We start from the raw sequence: 19,613 nt of genomic DNA, 5'->3' as shown, positions 1-19,613 counted from the left end.
CAAATATTGACAGTATGCTACTTCCTATTGTATTTTACAGTTAATTATTTTTCGTATATTTATGTAAGTCATACACCACTGTGCCTAGAATAGTCCACAAGGGAATTTCATATTTTTGGAACTGCTCCAAGTCCCCAAACACCTTAATCCAATCTTGGCAAGTTGTTTGGAAATGGCAGCAAAGTGTTAGAGAAACGAGTTGTGTGCCATGCATCTAAAGTCAGTGTGGTATAGTGATCTGAGTGTTTGAGTAGAATTCTGGCAGATCAGGGTTCGAATCTCCACTTGGCCAAGAAAACTCACTGGGTGTGCCCCATAAACACTAAATGTGCTGCCCTATTGCCAGTGTCAAAGAAAAATTCAGCTCCCTGCTCAGTTGACTGTTGTACATGGAATAGGAATAGGAGAGGGCACCATCTTGTTCTTCTCTTCAGTCAGCAAAATGTCTTGGGAACGCCTTGTCACCTTCAGCCACTCTGCATCATGGCCAGAAACCAAGACAATTCTTAAACCTGATTATCTGCACACTGAAACCAGATGGGTGGCTTTTTATCAACTCATCCTAAATGGCACCACTGAATATGAACCACTGCTTGACTAATGACTGTGCTGCATGGTTCCTCCTTTGTATTCCCAAACATGTTAAGTACTTCCACAACTTTACAAACAAAAACTCACATTTAAGGAGCACCTCTGTTAGCTTTTCCAGTGAAACCTGGTCAAACTGAAGTATTTTGTCTGGAGGACCTTCCCTGGATACAATGACTTGTACAGCCGTAGACTCACTTTACACATTTCTGTACTGGTGGTGAAATTGCCATCCCCTCTGCTATTCCTCCTGCAAAGCTATCATCAGACAGTACTTAAATATCTTTACACACACAGTTCTGCCAAAAATCTTGTGAAGTAGGTCAAGAGAGCCTAGCCCAATATCAGCCAGGGAGTTTCATTAGTTAAGAAGAAGCTGAGATCTAGTTTTGTCAAGTTGCAGATTAACACTCCATTCAGTAAACCATGCTGGCTGTCAGTATAAATGAAGGCAGCTACTCTCTGTTCTCTACCTCTCAATGCTTCATTTATCAAGTATTTGGTGGAACCAGCAGTGAATTCCTTCAGGTTCTTCTAAAGAGTATCTATTATTTATCTGATGAATGAGTATCTTACTATCTCAGAAAAGACACTAAAGGTGACTTATAGCCTTCATCAAATACAAAATCACTGCAAAACAATAAAAGAGTAAAACCAATTAAAATAGAATTTATACAATTAATATGAGAACAAGGACAGCAAGAATGAAATGAATAAATTTTTTGAAAATGTTGCCAGCATAACAATGCCTACATCTGCTAGGATACAATGATTTTCATGGACTAGCAAAAAAAGTTCAGTTCAGACTTCCCTAGATAGGAAATCCCATTGCTGTTGGGAAGGTTCCCTCCCTTGTATTGGCAAATTTTATCTTTGTTGCTAGGCCCTTTCCTACAGGTAAGAATAAATGGGCCAGTTCATATGAGAGGCGGCTGGGGAGTTCATTAAAGCAAGGATAAGATGCTTGTGGTTTCTAGAAGTTGCTGGACTGAAGTCCCACCATTCTAAACTAGCATATCTGATAGGGAGGGATTGTGGTAGCTGTAGTTCAACATCATCTGTAGGAGAATTTGGAAACATTACTGGATATAAGACTCTGGGGGTGCTCTGGGAACTGTAGTTTAAAAAACTAACTTTTACAGGCTCTGATCAGGAGGACAATAGCAATAGCAAGTACATTTCTATACCACTTATCAGTGTACTTAAGCACTCCCTAAGCCATTTACAAAGTGTATGCTAATTGCCCCCAGCAATCTGGGTACTCATTTTAATGACCTCGGAAAGATGCAAACCTGAATCAAGCTTGAGCCCCCTGGCTGGGACTGAACCTGCAAATTTATGGTTTGTGAGTGAGTGGCTGCAATACAGGCATTTAACCACTGCACCACCAGGGCTCCTAAGGGAAGGCAATAAGTTACCCAACCTTGCAGTAAGGTAGCTTAACAATATTTCCTTTAAAATCTGCCAGTATCAAAAGGGGGCACATTTTTTAGAAGTTTCAGGACACAGTATGAATGCTCCACTGATAATTTTTATTAAGTGGGCATGTCAAGGGATGAAGATTCTCAAACATTTTAGAAAAATTATTAGTCCTGATAAGGAAAAAAAAAATACAGATGAAGTGTTTGTAGGATCAAGTATTTATTTTCTCAGAATCAAATGGCTGATTTTGAGACTGACATTTACAGAAATACAAATATGCCAGCATCTACAATCTGTTAATGACAGGCAATATTTCACATTTTAATATTTCTCAAGATAAAAATAACCACAGATGGTTGTTGTAACAGCCACATTGTCTGAATTTCCTACAAGTCAATCAAACTTTTTCAGGTGGGGATGCATCCTTACTAAGGTGAATCATCTGAAGAAAATTTACTTGGACAAATGAATAATAAAACTGTCTACATGATTGACTGACTGATCTAGTGAACATTCCAATAAACATACAATCTTACCGGGCAAGGTAAAATTGTATTCCAATGGAATTTCTTTAAGAGCAGCTAAGTATGAGACTGTTGGTGCAGAGGTGTGCCTAGACAGCTACAGATTGACCAGCAAGACCTGTGATCACAACCTGAAAGAGCCAGGGAACTTACTTGTTGATCTTGGGTCAGTTCCTCTCTTTTAGTCTATCCTACTTCATAGGATTCTTCTGTTAATAAAAAAAAAGGTGTATGCCCCCTGAGCTCCCTCAAAGAAGGATGGAATAAAAATTAGACAGAAATGGATACTTTAAATCAGATGTATTTTCAAACTCCAGTCCAGACATCCATATGGAACAGCAGTAGGCTCTGAATGAAAAGAGTAGTTCCATACGTCTATCTTTTTGTGTGCATGAAATTGTGCTTTCTACTTTAGTTAACAGAGAAGTCTGAGTTGGCTTCTTGTGTGCTTCCTGGGCACATTAGAATTCTCATATAATCACTTGGGTCTACATGCCAATATTTAAACGTTGCTGAAGGACAGAAATAATTGCTCAGCTGAGCAACTTAACACAATGTTTTTAGTTTTAACCACTTGAAAGATACAGCTGAAGCTGACAAGATTAAAAGAAAGTAACAAATAGTCAAACAAATTCATGGGTAAAAGTACTGAAAATCTCTGGATCAAAGTTTTCAGATACATGGACAAAAAAAAGCAAAGCAATGAAAGCTAAAGAGAACTACAGAGTTCACAATACAACATACACATGGAGGGTGGGAGTGGGAATAAAAATGTATCCTCTGTCTCCAATATCATAGAAATACTTCTCTCAATATACATTTCTGGGAAATTCAAGTGCTCAACTGCTATTGAACTTCTGTTCTGTTTGTGGGCTTAAGAGTTTGGTCTACAAGGACTCCTAGATCCTTTTCACATGTAGTCTTGTTGAGCCAGGTGTCCCCCATCCTATATCTATGTATTTCATTTTTCTTTGCCCTAAGTGCAGTACTTTACATTTCTCTATGTTGAAATTCATTCTGTTAGCTTTGGCCCAGCTTGCTAATTTATTAACGTCATTCTGAATGCTAATCCTGTCCTCTGGGGTATTAGCTATTCCTCTTAATTTGGTGTCATCTGCAGATTTGATAAACATGCCCTCTATTCTTTCATCTAAGTCATTGATAAAGATGTTGAATAGCACTGGGCCCAAGACAGAACCCTGTGGCACCCACTGGTTACTTCTCTCCAAGATGAAGAGGAGCCATTGCTGAGCACCCTTTGGGTTCAACTGGTCAGAGGTGCTCCTGGTCAGTCATAAAACAGATCATGGAACAGGGACTTTGCCTGTACTGAATATGGTTATGCTCCCTCTTAAAACTTTGGTTTGCAGCTTGGGTCTCTCCTGGACTCACCTCTGAGTCTGGATGCCCAAGTTTCAGCAATGGCCAGGATTACATTTGTACAGTTAAAACTAGTGTGCCAGATGCGTCCATTCCATGAGACATCAGATCTGTCTATGGTGACATATGCCTTGTTTACATCCTTTTTTGATTACTGTACACTGGTGCCTCGGGTTACGAAATTAATTCGTTCCGCCATTCCTTTCGTAACCCGAAAATTTCGTAACTCGAAAAGGCTTTCCGTTAGCACTGGAAAGCCTATAGCTGCACTTTGCAGCATTTGAATTTCGCGCCGAAATGAATTTCGTAACCCGAAAAATATTTCGTAACCCGAAACAGTTTTTGCCAATCCAACTTTTTCGTATCCCGGAAATTTCGTAACCCGATCATTTCGTATCCCAAGGCACCAGTGTATTGGACTCTACATGGAGATCCCTTTGGAAACCAACCAGAAACTTCAGTGGGTTAAAAACACTGACTTGGCCCACAGGGCTCTGTCCTGGGCCCAGGGCTATTCAACATCTTTATCAATGACTTGAATGATAAAATTGGGGGCATACTTATCAAATTTGCAGATGACACCAAATTAGGAGGAACTCCAGAGGACAGGATCAAAATTCAAAATGACCTGAATAAACTAGAAAGCTGGGCTAAAGCTAACAGAATGAAATTAAACACGGAGAAATGTAAGGTACCGCACTTAGGGTGGAAAAATGAAATGAACATATATAGGATGGGCAACACCTGGCCAAATGAAACTACGTATGAAAGGGATCTGGGAGTCCAAGGAGACCACAAGTTGAACATGAGTCAACAGTGTGACGTAGCAGCTAACAAGGCCAATGAAATTTTAGGCTGCATCAATAAAAGTATAGTGTCTAGATCAAGGGAAGTAATAGTGCCACTATATTCTGCTCAGGCCCCACCTGGAATATTGTGTCCAGTTCTGGGCACCACAATTTAAAAAGGATGTGGAGAAACTAGAGCATGTCTAAAGGAGAGTGACTAAAATGGTGAAGGGTATGGAAGCCATGCCCTATGAGGAACAACTAAGGGAGCTGGGGATGTTGTCCTGGACTGCAGCCAGCACACACAGACACAAGCCAATAAGAATGGCTTAGCCCAGCAAGTGGAGGCAGGACACAGACCTTGCAAGGAGTAAGCGTGAGTGGAGTCCAAGAAGCCAAGCCAAAGTCAGGATACCAGAAGTCAGAGCAGTCCGAAAGCCAAGCCAAAGTCAGGATACCAGAAGTCAGAGTAGACAAAGCAGTCCAAGGTCAGAGAAGCCAGAAGATAACAAGGGTCCAGTACAAGTATCAAAGCAACAAGGAGCCAGTGCCAGCAGCAATCACACCAAAGGATCATGCAATAAACTCTGGCACTGAGTGGAGGCCTCTCTACAGCTTAAGTAAGGGAAACTCTCCCCCGTGCCACCTGAGGCTGGTTGGCTAATTGCCTCTCTGCAATCCTCTTGGATCTGCGCCTGCAAGTACTCTCAGCCCTTCTCTCTTTGTAAGTAGGCACATCCAGGCAAGCTTCCTCCCCAGAGTCACCACTAGGCTGTTCCACCACAGGAGGCATCTCACTAGCACTAGGACCTGGTTGGGCCTCCTCCTCTGGGGCTGGGAGAGCACAGCTGGGACCTGGCAGAGCAGGATTACCACCTGGTGTAGCCTCAATTAGCTCTTGCTATGGAGGAGGCTCATCCTCCTCCGAGAGCTGCTCTTGGCTGGTCATGACAGATGTTCAGCCTGGAGAAGAGGATTAAGAGGTGATATGACAGCATTGTTTAAATATTTGAAGGGATGCCATAATGAGGAGGGAGCAAGCTTGTTTTCTGCTGTTCCAGAGACTAGGACCCGGAACAATGGATGCAAGCTACAGGAAAAGAGATTCCACCTCAACATTAGGGTGAACGTCCTGACAGTAAGGGCTGTTCGACAGTGGAACACACTCTTTCCTCAGAGTGTGGTGGAATCTCCCTACTTGGAGGTCTTTAAACAGAGGCTGGATGGTCATCTGTTGGGGATGCTTTGATTTGGATTTCCTGCATGGCAGGGGTTGGACTAGATGGCCCTTGCGGTCTCTTCCAACTCTGTGATTCTATAGGGAACATATAACAACTGCACTGGCTACCAGTTCATCTCTGGGCACAATTCAAAGTGCTGGTCATGACCTACAAATTCCTACGTGCCTTAGATCCAGACTATCTGAAAGACTGTATCTCCCTATACAAACCTGCATGGCTCCTAAGATCTACAGGAGAAGCCTTTCTCTTGGTTCCACTACCATCACAGGCTTGTTTGGTGAAGACATGAGAGACAGCCTTCTCAGTGGCTGCTCCCAACCTCTGAAATGCCCTTTCACAAACGGCTAGGCTGGTCCCCTCCCTATTTCCTTTTGCCAGCAGGAAAAGCCATTTTTATTCGAGAAAGCTTTTAATATGTAATTGTATCAGGGAGGATTTTATATGGGGTGTGTGCTTTAGGTATTTTGTTTCACTTTTGTATGGTTTGTGCCATTTTATATTGTTTTAGCTAATTGATTTCAATTGTTTTTAAATTTTTAATTGAAAACTCTTTTTCTCTCTGAGCCACTTTGAGTGCCTTTCCAGGAAAAAGGCAGCATAGAAATGAAATAAACAAATAATAAAATAAAAATGAACTGCAACAACAACAAATAGCGCATTCTTCCAACACATTTTTTCTGTCTGGAAGAGCCCTCATTATAGGACATACTAATTAATTAGGATAATGCTGTCAACACTACCTGATGGCAGCCAGTTTTAGTAAGATTTTTTCTAAAGTAGTACTACCAAAGGATTTTTATTTTAAAGAAGAAGTAAAAAGCTAAGATTGAACCTGACATTTCAGCATGTAAATCATGAGTTCTCCTTAATGTGGTGCTTCAAGAGAAATCCCACTGAAATTAATAGGACTAGGGCCAAGGAAGCAGTTCCAATGTAAAGCTTATTGTGTCAGTGACACCTTGATTCTATCCATTATTCTGCTCTAGCAGAGACAGATACAATGGTACCAGTTGGTACAGTGGTATAACAAGACCGTAAAAATACTTCTAACTGATCAGATGAATGATCCTGACATAATGTTTCCCAAAAAGAGCCCATTCCTGTTCTTGAAAATATTAATGAACAGATTTTACAAATACATTCTTTTTAAATTCAAATGTCAAAATCTTCCAATTATATTTTCATAATTAGAATTTTGAATCCATGAGGGCAGAACAGTACAGAGTTTCATGCAATTTCATGCAATCTCTAGTGGATTAATTCTGTGCCCAAATAAATTTAGCACAGAACATATTATTTCAAAATTTGAGGAGGAAATCCCAGGTAAATGTATCCAAATTCTAGAACTAGGGCCCGAAAAACCCTAAAAAACACACATGGATGCCGGCCATGAAAGCTTTCGACTTCACATTTATACTCCCAATTACTTTAATGGGAAACAAGAGTTACTAGAATCTGTCTTCAGAAGTAAATCTAGAGGTTAATAGAAAAGAAGTACTGGACCACAATTACTTTTATAACCAGGGAAGCTACTTTTAATATTCATCTGTAAATGGTACATGATCAGAGAGAAAAAACAGTATTCCAAAGACTTAACTGAAAAGGAAAGGGATTTATCACCATTCACACATTAGAGGCTACAAGGACCATCATGTAAGAATGGTTTGGTTGCGGAGAAATGAACAAGTCTTCTAGCATTACGATTTCATTTAACGTCTTCTTGTCCTTTCATTAAAAGTGCCTAAAGTGCATGAAAAGCCGCCTTTTTTGCTGGCCCAAAAAGGAGCAGCTCTTTGCTGCTCCTTTGTCAGCTGGCTGCAAGGTGCATTGGGGCCACAGCATGTGTTCCACATGTAAGTGAAAATAAAAATAAAATGAAAGGCATCCTGGATAGAGCAGAAGGTGACTCACAACATGTAACTCATCACATAAAACAAAACCAATGCAGTATCAACATGGTGTGTAATCCTATGCAATGTCTACTAAGTGCAATAGAGCTTTAAATTCAGCATGGTTTTCTTGGATGTGGTAAGTGTGTATAAAATTGCAGATTAAAATGTGTGCATGCACCTTCAAGCCACCTGTCAATTTATGGTGTACTTAATGTAGCAGCTCCATGCACAAATTATTGACAGTAATCTACCCTAGGCATTGCCAGATCCTCTTGGCAAGATTATCTCTTTCCAACAAAGAATTCTATCAGCATGCCAGCCACAGTTGGTGAAAGATGCTTCACACCCAAGAAAACCAAAGCCACTTAGGCACCCACTATTACAGTCATGTGTAAAAGTACCACCAAGATGTACCAGGAATTGCCTAAAATGGAAACACAACCCAATCCAGCACAGACTAAACACTGTCTTCTTCATCTACCCTCTTCCTTAAGACAAATCTCCCATCTTGTCTAGAATATATTTCAGTATATTATCTCATCTTACATAAATCACTGCAACTGCAAATACAGTTCCTTGTTATCTGTAGATAACAGATAACAGAAAGAGAGAGCTCTGATGAAAAAGGGAAAGAAAGAAAAACCGGCCGGCATCAGCATAAAGTACTCTGAACTCCAAATTTGTTACTATGGCTTCCTGTTGTTTCATCTGCATGTTAAATAGTATAGAAAAATAAAGCTCAAAAGAACAAATTCAATAAAGCAGATTTTTTTCCCCTGTCTGATACTCATCAGATAGGAACAGAACGGCCAGACCGCAGTTCTTTTAATCCTCAGAGTGCAGAAATAGGAAAATATATTACAGTTGATTGTACTGAAAACCACCAGGAAGTTCAGACGAATTTACAGAATATTCTAAATCCTGGTGTAAACTGCCATGGCAACATGAGTACAGAATTGTGCTACATGCCATAATGAAATATAATAAGCATAATCCAAGAGTGTCCAGTGTGAGTGTCATCCACTTCAGCATCTTCTATCAAAATGGAAGATTCGAATAGTACTGTTATAGTTATACAGTAGTTGTTGGGACCCAAGGTATTGGATTTTTTTGCCCAGGAATAGCCTCTTGAAAGCAGGCAGAACTGTTGTAGTTATTATTGTCTATACAGACAGCTTCATTTTTCTTCAGTTCAGAGGAATAAAGGATAAGGCAAACAAATAGCATTAACTTCTTCCATTGTCTTCATTTTAGGACTGAAACAACTGAAATTCATCCATGCAAAATCAGCAAAAGCGACCTCTGGAAAAGAGCAGTTTTTGTATGCATACAAAGTGGAGTCTCAGACCAACTATGAATCATTTTACTGCAAAGTGCTGGGTAAATGAATAACAAGGAAAGCTGTCAAAGGTTCCATGTAGAGGAGTTCACAGCAAATCCTTTATTAGTCAAAGCAGTTTGAGAGAGCTCTGTGTGGATACAATGGTGGTAGAACTGCATTCATTTACCATAGAAGAGGCTAAAAAATGAGTTCTTTACTTATCAGTGTACAATATATTGAGGACATAAAAAGAGTCATGAGGGACCTACCTAGTCCAGAATTCTGCTCTTACAATGACAAGCCAATGAGAAGCCCACTAGTAGACTATGAGTAGTATAACTGTACCCTCCAGTGCAACATAATCTGTTCATACTTGTTTTTCAGTGTATTAGCTATATATACTCTAGCTCACTTTCATTCTAGCCATAATCCTTGCTATTTCATGGTTAAAACTCCCCAGTATACTTCACCCAAACCACAAATGAGCCATTAAAAGGTGACAAGAACAAGCTTCTTTCCCTATTTAAGGGAGAGAACAGTAACCTTAATTAAAATGTTACTTCCAACAGATAGAATGGTAATAGCTTCATGCTAGAGGGACTGCAAAGGACCTGCCTTCAGAGATTGGCTTGTTGACCTTGGAAACTGGCTTTATCAGAAAAGATTGCTTACAATGTGAAAATTTGTGTGTGTGTGACCAACACACATTTATAGACATTTGGTCTCTATTTATTTTGTATGCCATTAAGGAAAAAAATCTATATGCTCCCGTTGCTGACCATTTGAAATTCTGGTAAGGTACACTTTACGGCTTGCTGTTGTGCCTTTTCTCCCCCCCCCCCCCCCCACCCTTTAATTGAAATATAATCTACATTTGCATATAATTTTAAAAATCTCATGGATATACCAGAAGCTGATCAAGCTCTAAATCAGCATGAATGGGTGCCTAGGCACAACTATATCAATCAACTATACCTTTATATTCTAGATACTGCTTACACTACACAAGTGTAGCACTATGATTCTACTTTATTTACCATGGCTTTATCCTATGGACTCCTTTGTAGTTTGGTGAAGCACTAGAGCTCTCCCACTGAGAATTCTACACACACTTCCTAAACTAAAAATCCCAGAATTTCATATGATGTTGCCATGGCAGCTGAAGTGAAAAAATAGTGCTGTTATTGTTTAGTGTCAAAAGATACCAAGGCTTAATTAGGGTCTTTGCTTCATACAACTCCCAAAGAGACATTAGGAATCTGCAGGGATCTATAGGTGGATCAAATGATTCCCCAGCTTCTAACTGATTTCTCACTCTAGAGAACAGTGTGATTTTTAAACCACAGTAGGCACTGATCTGCCCACCCCTACTAATCAAACAGCTACAGCATAAAATCAGCTGTTATTTATGTTTGTTACAAAAATGTTTTTTAGCTACAACTCCTACATTTAGGCATCATGAAAGATGCTTTCACCCTGGACATCCTCTTTTTTCACAACACCATCTACTTAGAAGGTTTATTTGGCCCATATTTGGGGTATAAAGCCCATTGTTCAGAAATTTGATTTCTTTTTGGCCAATGAGAATAGAGATTCATATGGCAGGAGCAATCTTGCACAACTGCTTACCACCATCACATGCGGCATCCTGAAAACATTATTTTTGCACTAAACCCCACAAATCTCATGCAAAAAACCATGTATATTTATGCATGGAATAAGTTCCTCAAACACTTCAGGATTTGTGCATATTATGTGAAACCTGCATAAAATTCTTGCCACTGTATTATTCTTCCCAACTGGATATCCTATTGTGGGGAAGCCAATTTTTCAGTCAAGAAATAAATAATGGGGAATATTCTTTCCATCCCTAGTTTTTAATGCTAGATATAGCCAATCTGGAGGACTATCTTTGTTAATTGCTTGAGTGTGATGGAAGTAAAGGAGGAAGGCTTTAGCCTACTACTATCTGTTACTACTACTGATACAACTGGTTTATTTCTTCTTAACAGAATTGGCTATTCCATTGTGACAACGGACATGAAAACAGCTCCTAAATTTTGTATCTCAAGTGTTCCATTCCATTCCATTCTATCCAGGCAACATTAGATGGCTACGTTTAACTAAAAAATTGACACACACAATTATTTTGTCACACTATAATGTTTAATGGAAACATTTCATCTCCCTGATTAAAATGGCCTCACTTGGTTAAACATATTTTTGCACATGTAAGCCTTTTTCTGTTTTGTGTTTGTTTGCCACAGTTTACTTTTCTCGCAGGCACAATTTGCCTTTCATTTCAGTCAGTGACAATGCCCTAATGTAACAGTGAAGTGAATATCATTAATTAAACAGGAGAGAGAGAGAGGAGGAGGAGGATTTGTGTAGTAAAATCAGACATGAATTACTATGGCAATAACAACAGCACTAACAGAGATAAATGTAGTTCAAGCACCTGCTCAGGAAGGCAGGGCTAGTAGCACTGTGTAGAAATGACAGAGAAATAGATTTCAGGAAAAACGTCTTGGTAGTAGAGGCTGTTCAACAATGGAAGAGATTGACTGGGGGAATTATGGATTTCCTTCACTGGAAGTATTCAAGTAGAGGTGGGGCAGTCTAGAATGCTATACTGCAGTGACTTTCATACCTGGTTCTCCAGATGTTTGGGATTTCAACTCCCAGAATCCTCAACAATTGGTTCTGCTAGCTGGGACTTCTAGGAGTTGAAGTCCAAATATCTGGAGAACCCAAGATTGAGAAACAGTGCCATATACTTTCATACACTGAACTGCACTGTGCAGGGGATTGGAGGAAGGTGCTTCTCAAATTCTTATCCAAATGTAAATCCAGTTTTAGTCCAACACAGGGTAATCCCACTGATTTCACTGGGTCTACTCTAGGGGTGCATCAACACTGTAGAAATAATGCAGTTTGACACCACTTTAAGTGCTGTAGCACCATCCAATGAAATCCTGGGGTCTGTAGTTTTACAAGGCCTTTAGCCTTCTCTGCTGGTGCCTCACAAAACTACAAATCCCAGGATTCTGTATGTTGGTGCCATGGCATATAATCATAGAATCATAGAGTTGGAAGAGACCGCAAGGGCCATCCAGTCCAACCCCCTGCCATGCAGGAATTCTAAATCAAAGCATCCCCGACAGATGGCCATCCAGCCTCTGTTTAAAGACCTCTAAGGAAGGAGACTCCACTAACTCCGAGGGAGTTTGTTCCACTGTCAAACAGCCCTTACTGTCAGGAAGTTCCTCCTAATGTTGAAGTGGAATCACTTTTCCTGGAGCTTGCATCCATTGCTCTGGGTCCTAGTCTCTGGAGAAGCAGGAAACAAGTCAGCTCCCTCCTCAATATGGCATCCCTTCAAGTATTTAAACAGGGCTATCATATCACCTCTTAACCTTCTCTTCTCCAGGCTAAACATGCCCAGCTCCCTAAGTCGTTCCTCAAAGGGCATGGTTTCTAGACCCTTCATCATTTTAGTCGCCCTCCTTTGGACACGCTCCAGTTTTTCAACATCCTTTTTAAATTGTGGTGCAAAGAACTGGACGCAATATTCTGGCAGTTAAAGTGGTGTCAACCTACACGATTTCTACACTGTAGATGCACCCTAGGGTTGCCTAAAATATAAGAAGTGACTACATAGTCTATTATTTTCAATGAGTCGACTCTAAAATTGATTATAAGAGAACAAATCTATTTCGAAAACACTGCAGAATGCCAGGTATGTGGGTTTGTCTTCCTGTCATTCTTTCTGTATCTAATCCTTGGGGGGGGACCCAGAAGATACATTATGAGAGAGATCTTATAGCACCTTTGAGACTAACTAAAAGAAAGAAGTTGGCAGCATCAGCACGAGCTTTCATAGACTTCATTTTACTTCCTCAGATGCATTTAGGAAGGAAGTAGACTGAAGCTCATGCTACCCACTTCTTTCTTTCAGTTAGTCTCCAAGGTGCTGCAAGATCTCTCCATACTGATTCTACAGACTAACATGGCTCTATCTTTGAATTCTATCAGCAGATACACTGGTGAATATATTGTATTCGACCCTCTGTCTAAACAATGTGCAAGAAAGTTGAATCCTGAAGATTTTTATATTTGTCAAAAGGTAAATATGCCCAATGTTTATAATTTCAGCAAATGCCTCTGTGGTTCATTAGCAGCTGAAACAAAGAGTTCTACAATTCAGTATCCCCATATGTGCTGTGTTTTATAAATATCCATCTTCAGTAATTAGCACAGAACCCATGTTTGTGAATATTAAACAGGAAAGACATTTCTCTCTTCTAATTAGAAAAACAAAAACTGAGAAAAAAATCCCCACTGTCCATTTCCCAAATCTTGTCCAGCTTTTTGAAATAGTAACAAGAGAAATAAATAACAGTTAGGCTTCAGAGAACCCATCCAAATTCTATTCATATTTCCTCTCCACATTTCACCTCCTGCAACAGCTCCCCATGCTAATCCACTCTATACTAATTAGCAATTGAGCTGCAATGCTTCAGTAATCATTTAATTATTGTGACAACTTAGTTTGATTTTTTTGCCTATCAGCCTCACTAGCTTCTGTATAACTTTTGACATTTTCTGCCCATGTTAATTGTAATTTTGTACTTCCAGAATCTAATAGCGTTAATGTCCTTTTGTCAGCAACACATCACCCAGAATGGTCTCACATTGTTTTGTGTTTCACATTATGAACCATTATGACCTACGTATGCCAGCTGCAGAAGTAAATCCCACCTGATTGGTTTTTAAGACCGATTCAAGCAAATAGTCTGTTATTGCCAAATGGATATTTCAAACTAGGAGCTTGGAAATATAAGTCAAAAGAAAATATAATGACCAGAAAATAGGTTCAATGGCCTATTCCCAAAAGTTCTCACTGTACTGAGTGAAGCTTCTACAAATATAGAAATGCCCATCAACTGAAGGAAGAAGGTATTTTAACTTGTAGGAACTATGCTAGCCACCAAATACAATACTAAGTAGGGATTCTTGTTGTGTTTTCTGTGTGCAAAAGTTCTCTATGGAAATGGAACTTTTTGTCCAATGCAGAACTGTCTGCATTCCATTCAAGGCTATGGATGCTGAGTCAACACTTTGTTTTTTGTTTTTTAAATAATCTTTATTGGTATTTTAAATTAAAAAACAATATACATATGTACAAACAACAACAAAAAACTGATTTACATACTTTCTTAGGTTCCATCACATTGGTGATGTCACAACATTAATACAAAACAAAAGGTTACTTTGTGAGTTTTGTTCCAACTCTTACATCACATTTATGTATAAACTGTTTGAGATACTAAATATCATATCGTATATTATATTTACCAATTGCTAAATCCCAGCTCAGTCACTAAGCAGACTAGTTTATTTAACAAAGCTATATCATTTTTGTTGCTTTATCTAACTTATAATCTAAAATTTAGTACCTTAATGCTTCCTCTTAGCAATCTTATACATAAATCATTTTTACTTAAGCCTACCTGTAAATCGTAGTTGACTCAATAAATTTCAAATCTTTAACTTTTATCCCTTTTTTTAAAAAAAAATAACTCAACAGTGGATCCCAATTGCTTCTTCCTTCTTCCAATGACTCACCACTTGCCAAGCAAGTAAATTTACCTACCTCGATATAGTCAATCAGTTTGTCTAACCAAACTTCATTCTTAGGGCATTCCTTCTGTTTCCCCATCAACACTTTGGATTTGGCCAGTCAACCAATTACAAATCCACAAAACAGTAGCATTGTCTACACTACTTTTTACTTGCTTATTTGCAAGAATACCACGAGGGATCTTGTTGAAAGCCTTACTGAAATCAAGATATGCTACACCCACAGGATTCCCTTCATCTACCGAGTTTGTAACTCTATAAAAAAGATGAGAGATCAGCATGACTTATTTTTGCAAACCCCCTGCTGACTTTTAGTGATCGTGACATTCATTTCTAAGGTCCAAAACACACTTCAGAAATAATCCAGTTTGAGACTGCTTTACCTGGCCTTGCTCAAGTGCTAGGGATCCTGGGAACTGTAGGTTACTACAGTTTAACTTTAGGAGAGACTGATGTATTGAATAAGGAAACTTCTGCACTAAAGAGGTCACTGCAGAGCTATGCTCTGATTTCCTTTATTTCCTGGTGAAATTATTTATAAAAGATTAGCACAAGATAGAAATGGAGACATACTGAGCAGAAATAATTGGCCTGCACAATGGTGTTCCCTCTGCTACATACGTGAATGTACTATTCCTGAAAATGCCACTGAATCTATGTTTGAGTAGCTCAAGCACTCATACTGCTTCAGGCTGATCCACTGGGCAATTACTCAAACAGCTTAGCATAAAACGGGTCCCACTGCTCAGACCTCTATTTTACCTGGCCTTTTATTAATTTATGCCCTGTGTGGTATACCATTAAATGATATATGCCATTTTATGATGACATTGCTTCAGAATAAAACATTGCTAAATATCTTTGGCAGTGAAAGTCTCCATATTTGAATTTCTTGTAATGGCAACTGGTATCTAAAATTCCTTTTAAATGCAGAAATACTAACGAAAAGCATACATAATGAAAAAAAAATAGTTATACCAACTTGTGACCCCGACAAATGATACGTTCCATCATTCTATAGACAGTCATAGTTATTCAAGTTGGAAAGGAGCCCATTCAATCACCTCACCTCCTAACTGAAGCAGTAAAGGTTTTAATGATTTGTATGTAGAACACATATTGTGGAGGAACAGCTTACGATTTGAACATCAATATGGAAACACCCCAGGTTTAACCAGCCTTGAAACTAAGCAAATCACTTGACTAACCTGACTGAAAAGACAGTTATGAAATAAAATTAGACATCTCTAAATGCCTGATCCTGAGATTCTGGAGGAAGGTCTAAATACAATTTATAACAAATTAACAGAAGCTACTAAACCTGGTAGCACTTTACAGATGGAAGAAGACATACACAACTATACTCTCTATATTTTGGACACCCACCCACAAATCAACTTTCTCTAGTTGCAATCAGTCTTCTGGAAACCACTCACTACTGACCTATGACCACTATGCCCACCTGAAGCCGATTTAGCCCTTTGGGATAAAATAAGTTCTCCATCCCTTTTGTAATCAGACTATATACTAACTGGCAGCTGTTTTCCACAGTTTCATACAGAAGCTTTTCCCAGTCCTAGCTAGAGATACTGCTGACTAAAACTGAGACTTTCTCCTTACAAAACCATCCGTTCTATTACTAAACTAGAGGTCTTCCACAGATTAGATACATTGTTGTTAGAATATGTTGTTATATTGAATTTTATTTTAAATTTGGACCATAGACTGATAAAGAAGAAAAGATGGATGTTCAAAAATTTAAAATAAATAAATAAATACATGAAGTGACTGAAACAGCTGAATCTGACAAATACAATCCATTGTTCTCTTTAAATGAATACAGTCACTGGATTCATTACCCTCTTGAAAGCTTGCTGTATTCTCTGTGTTTTAAAGAGCACTAGCTCAAATTCATGTCTGGCTGTGGAATCTATATTTCATCATTTAAGCAGGAGTCTATCTTGTCAATTCTGATCAGGAGCTTTCAGAGAGTACTAATTACTTGTGTCAGAGGATATGGATTGCCATTGTTCTCCACTCTCACTAGGCAAACATTTTCCTTTAAGAAACACAGAGAGCTATTTCAAGAGAGATTACATACAATTTACTGAAGTGCATAGCTTGCCACTCAATGTACCTTGCAGTAATCCCAGAACAATATGTCAGATTGTCTTCAGATAATTATGATTTTTTAAAAAATCCATTTAACAACCTACAGATTCAGTTAAAGATGTCAGCAACTAAGACTGCTAGAATATTTAGATTGATTCAAAATTGCTGCCAGCCTGCATTTGGGATCTCTCTTAAGCCTCTGTGGACACATCAGATAGTTCATTTCTCAGCCCTAAAGACTAATGTTTGGTGTTTATAACTGACATTTAATATGGAGAGTCCTCATCAATTATGTGTGTAAGGCCTTCTGGGGAGAGAGGGACCTGACATCCCTCTTTCTATACTTAGTAGTATTTTAGAAATGGGTATTTTTATACAGGAGAGTTTTGTAAATATTTTCCCCATGGGCCAGATTGCAACACTGGAAGGAAGCGAGTCTATTTACACATTGAGATCAATGTAGTCCAGGATCACTCTGCATGAGACATTCTATAATTCATGGATGGAAACCAACATGAGATGGCCAACTATGCAGACACTGAGCTAACGCAGAGCAACTTTGCTTCCACAGTTTCTGCATGTTGCCCACTTGTCTTTATGCTTTCCTTCTAGGAGGCTGTGAAGTCTATTTCTTTCTAGGAGGCTGAGCAAGAATTTAACTTTGACTGCAAAGCTTGTCCATCAGCCAGATTAGGAAGGAAGATGTCAAAGAAGCCATTTTGAATCCCTTTGCTCCTATTTGCTGTATGTGGAAAGATAATGTGAGAACTTTTGAGGCAAATTAGCCTCTTTAGCAAGCATCAAAACACCCTTTCTAGTCATTAAAAAAACCCTTCCTTATCCACAACAATTTTAATCAGAGGGAGGATCACTATACTCATTTGCAGTGTGCCTTTCTCAGTCAAAGTCTTATTTTATTACATTTTATTTCAACTTGACATGTCCTTTTGAATTTCTGCCCACATTTACTTGTTTCTGCAGGAATGGAAGCCAGTGTCTGAAAAGCTGGGTCATTATCTATTCCATGCCAAGCTCAGAGAGATAAGACTCAAATGAACAAGCTGTCACAGGGCTTGCATGAAAATGAAACAAGAAGCTCGGCATTAAAAATGCATGTTAATTCGTTACAAGTAATGTTACTTACAAGGTCTAATACTTAGCAAACCTCTTTCTACTGGACAACTTTTTCCATAAAGAATTCAAATACTTGCCAAATCAGCATAAAATAGAGAAAAAAGAAAAGAAAAGAAAATCCCTCAGCTAAAAATACTGCTCACTGAGGGGGAATGATGACTTCTTAACTCCCCCTTTCAGTGGGAATCACTTGCTATTACTTCCCTGGATAGTGATGGTAGGGAATTAACTGCTTTTTAAGTAGTGGCCTTAAGATCCTTAAAAACAAAACCAGACTATGATGTTAGTACAGGAAGCCCACATGTATCAGACAGGTTCTGGACCAGAGGACAGTGAAAAAGTAGAATTGGTTGAAAAGTGGAACTGTCTTTTTTTGTAAATGCAAGACTGAACATTAGATGTTGACTCAGTAGGCAAGGGGTATTTTCTGCTCAGTTGACATGACACCATTTAATATTCAGTCTTGCATTTGCAAGCTAAAAAAAAGACAGTTCCACTTTTTGACAGTCCTCTGGTCCTGCTGAACAGCATCTAAAAGCAGCAGCAGTGGTCAAAAGAGTCATCCAGGATGGAAAGTACATTACATGGCTATAATTTAGATCAGTCAAAATAGAGGAACATTCAAAAATGGGATGTTAAAAAGAGGATGGTGTCTATATATCTAAGACCAAAAGTAAATTTAAAACCTTAACATTATTTATACTTTGGGGGTAGATGCGACAGTCAGGAGCACTTGTTATCAGCTTTGGCTGATACGTCAGCTGCATCCCTTCCTGGAACCAGGAGACCTTGAAACAGTAGTACATGCACTGGTCACCTCTCGATTGGACTTCTGTAATGCGCTCTACATGGGGCTACCCTTGTGCCAAGTTCAGAAACTTCAACTTGTACAAAATATGGCAGCCAGGTTAATTACAGGTACTTCTCATAATGATCACATAACAACGGTTTTGAAATCCCTTCACTGACTGCCAATTAGTTTCTGGGCAAGGTACAAAGTGTTGGCGATTACCTTTAAAGACCTACACGGCTTGGGTCCAGAATACTTAAGGGAACGCCTTCTTCTGTACTGTCCGTCCCACACTCTAGGGTCCCTCAGGGAAGAATCTACTTCAACCAAAAAAATCTAGACTAACCTCAGTTACCCAGAGGGCCTTCTCCACCGCTGCTCCAAAGCTATGGAATGACCTGCCGAAGTAGATCCGCTACATTTATACTCTTACAGACTTTAAGAAGGCTCTTAAGACGGATCTTTTCCAGCAAGCCTTCCCTACCTAGTTCCTCTCCCTGTTTACTGTGACTTACATCACTCTGTCCACCAATTCTTCTCTTAAATTTAATGAGAAGAATTAAATTAAAATTAAGATAACATTTTTGCCTCAAGAAGAACCCTCCCTCCATACCAACTGTCATCATTAGACCGGGGAGGGAGTGAATTCTATCTGTGAATTCTGTGACTTACGTCATGCTCTTTTATCTTATTTTATTGTATTTTATTTTATTGTATTCTCTGTATTTTATTGCTGCAACCTGCCCGGATTCCTTGTGATTGGGCGGGCTATGAATAA

General features: G+C 39.1%; 1 protein-coding gene and 1 long non-coding RNA gene across 3 annotated transcripts in view; one reads left to right on the top strand and one right to left on the bottom strand.

Annotated features, from left to right (window-relative positions):
* NKAIN3 (sodium/potassium transporting ATPase interacting 3) overlaps nucleotides 1-19,613 on the bottom strand; it is a 309,732-nt gene that overhangs the window by 40,783 nt on the left and 249,336 nt on the right. The window lies entirely within an intron of this gene.
* LOC121927522 overlaps nucleotides 1-19,613 on the top strand; it is a 55,084-nt gene that overhangs the window by 33,105 nt on the left and 2,366 nt on the right. Inside the window, exons 2-3 of the long non-coding RNA XR_006103262.1 lie at nucleotides 9,090-9,215; nucleotides 13,192-13,282. This is a non-coding gene — a long non-coding RNA (uncharacterized LOC121927522). The remainder of the gene's footprint in view (nucleotides 1-9,089; nucleotides 9,216-13,191; nucleotides 13,283-19,613) is intronic.

The sequence above is a fragment of the Sceloporus undulatus genome, chromosome 4 (assembly GCF_019175285.1).
Source record: "Sceloporus undulatus isolate JIND9_A2432 ecotype Alabama chromosome 4, SceUnd_v1.1, whole genome shotgun sequence".
In the NCBI taxonomy this organism is placed as follows: Eukaryota; Metazoa; Chordata; class Lepidosauria; order Squamata; family Phrynosomatidae; genus Sceloporus; species Sceloporus undulatus.
This window is presented reverse-complemented; position numbering and strand designations above follow the sequence as displayed.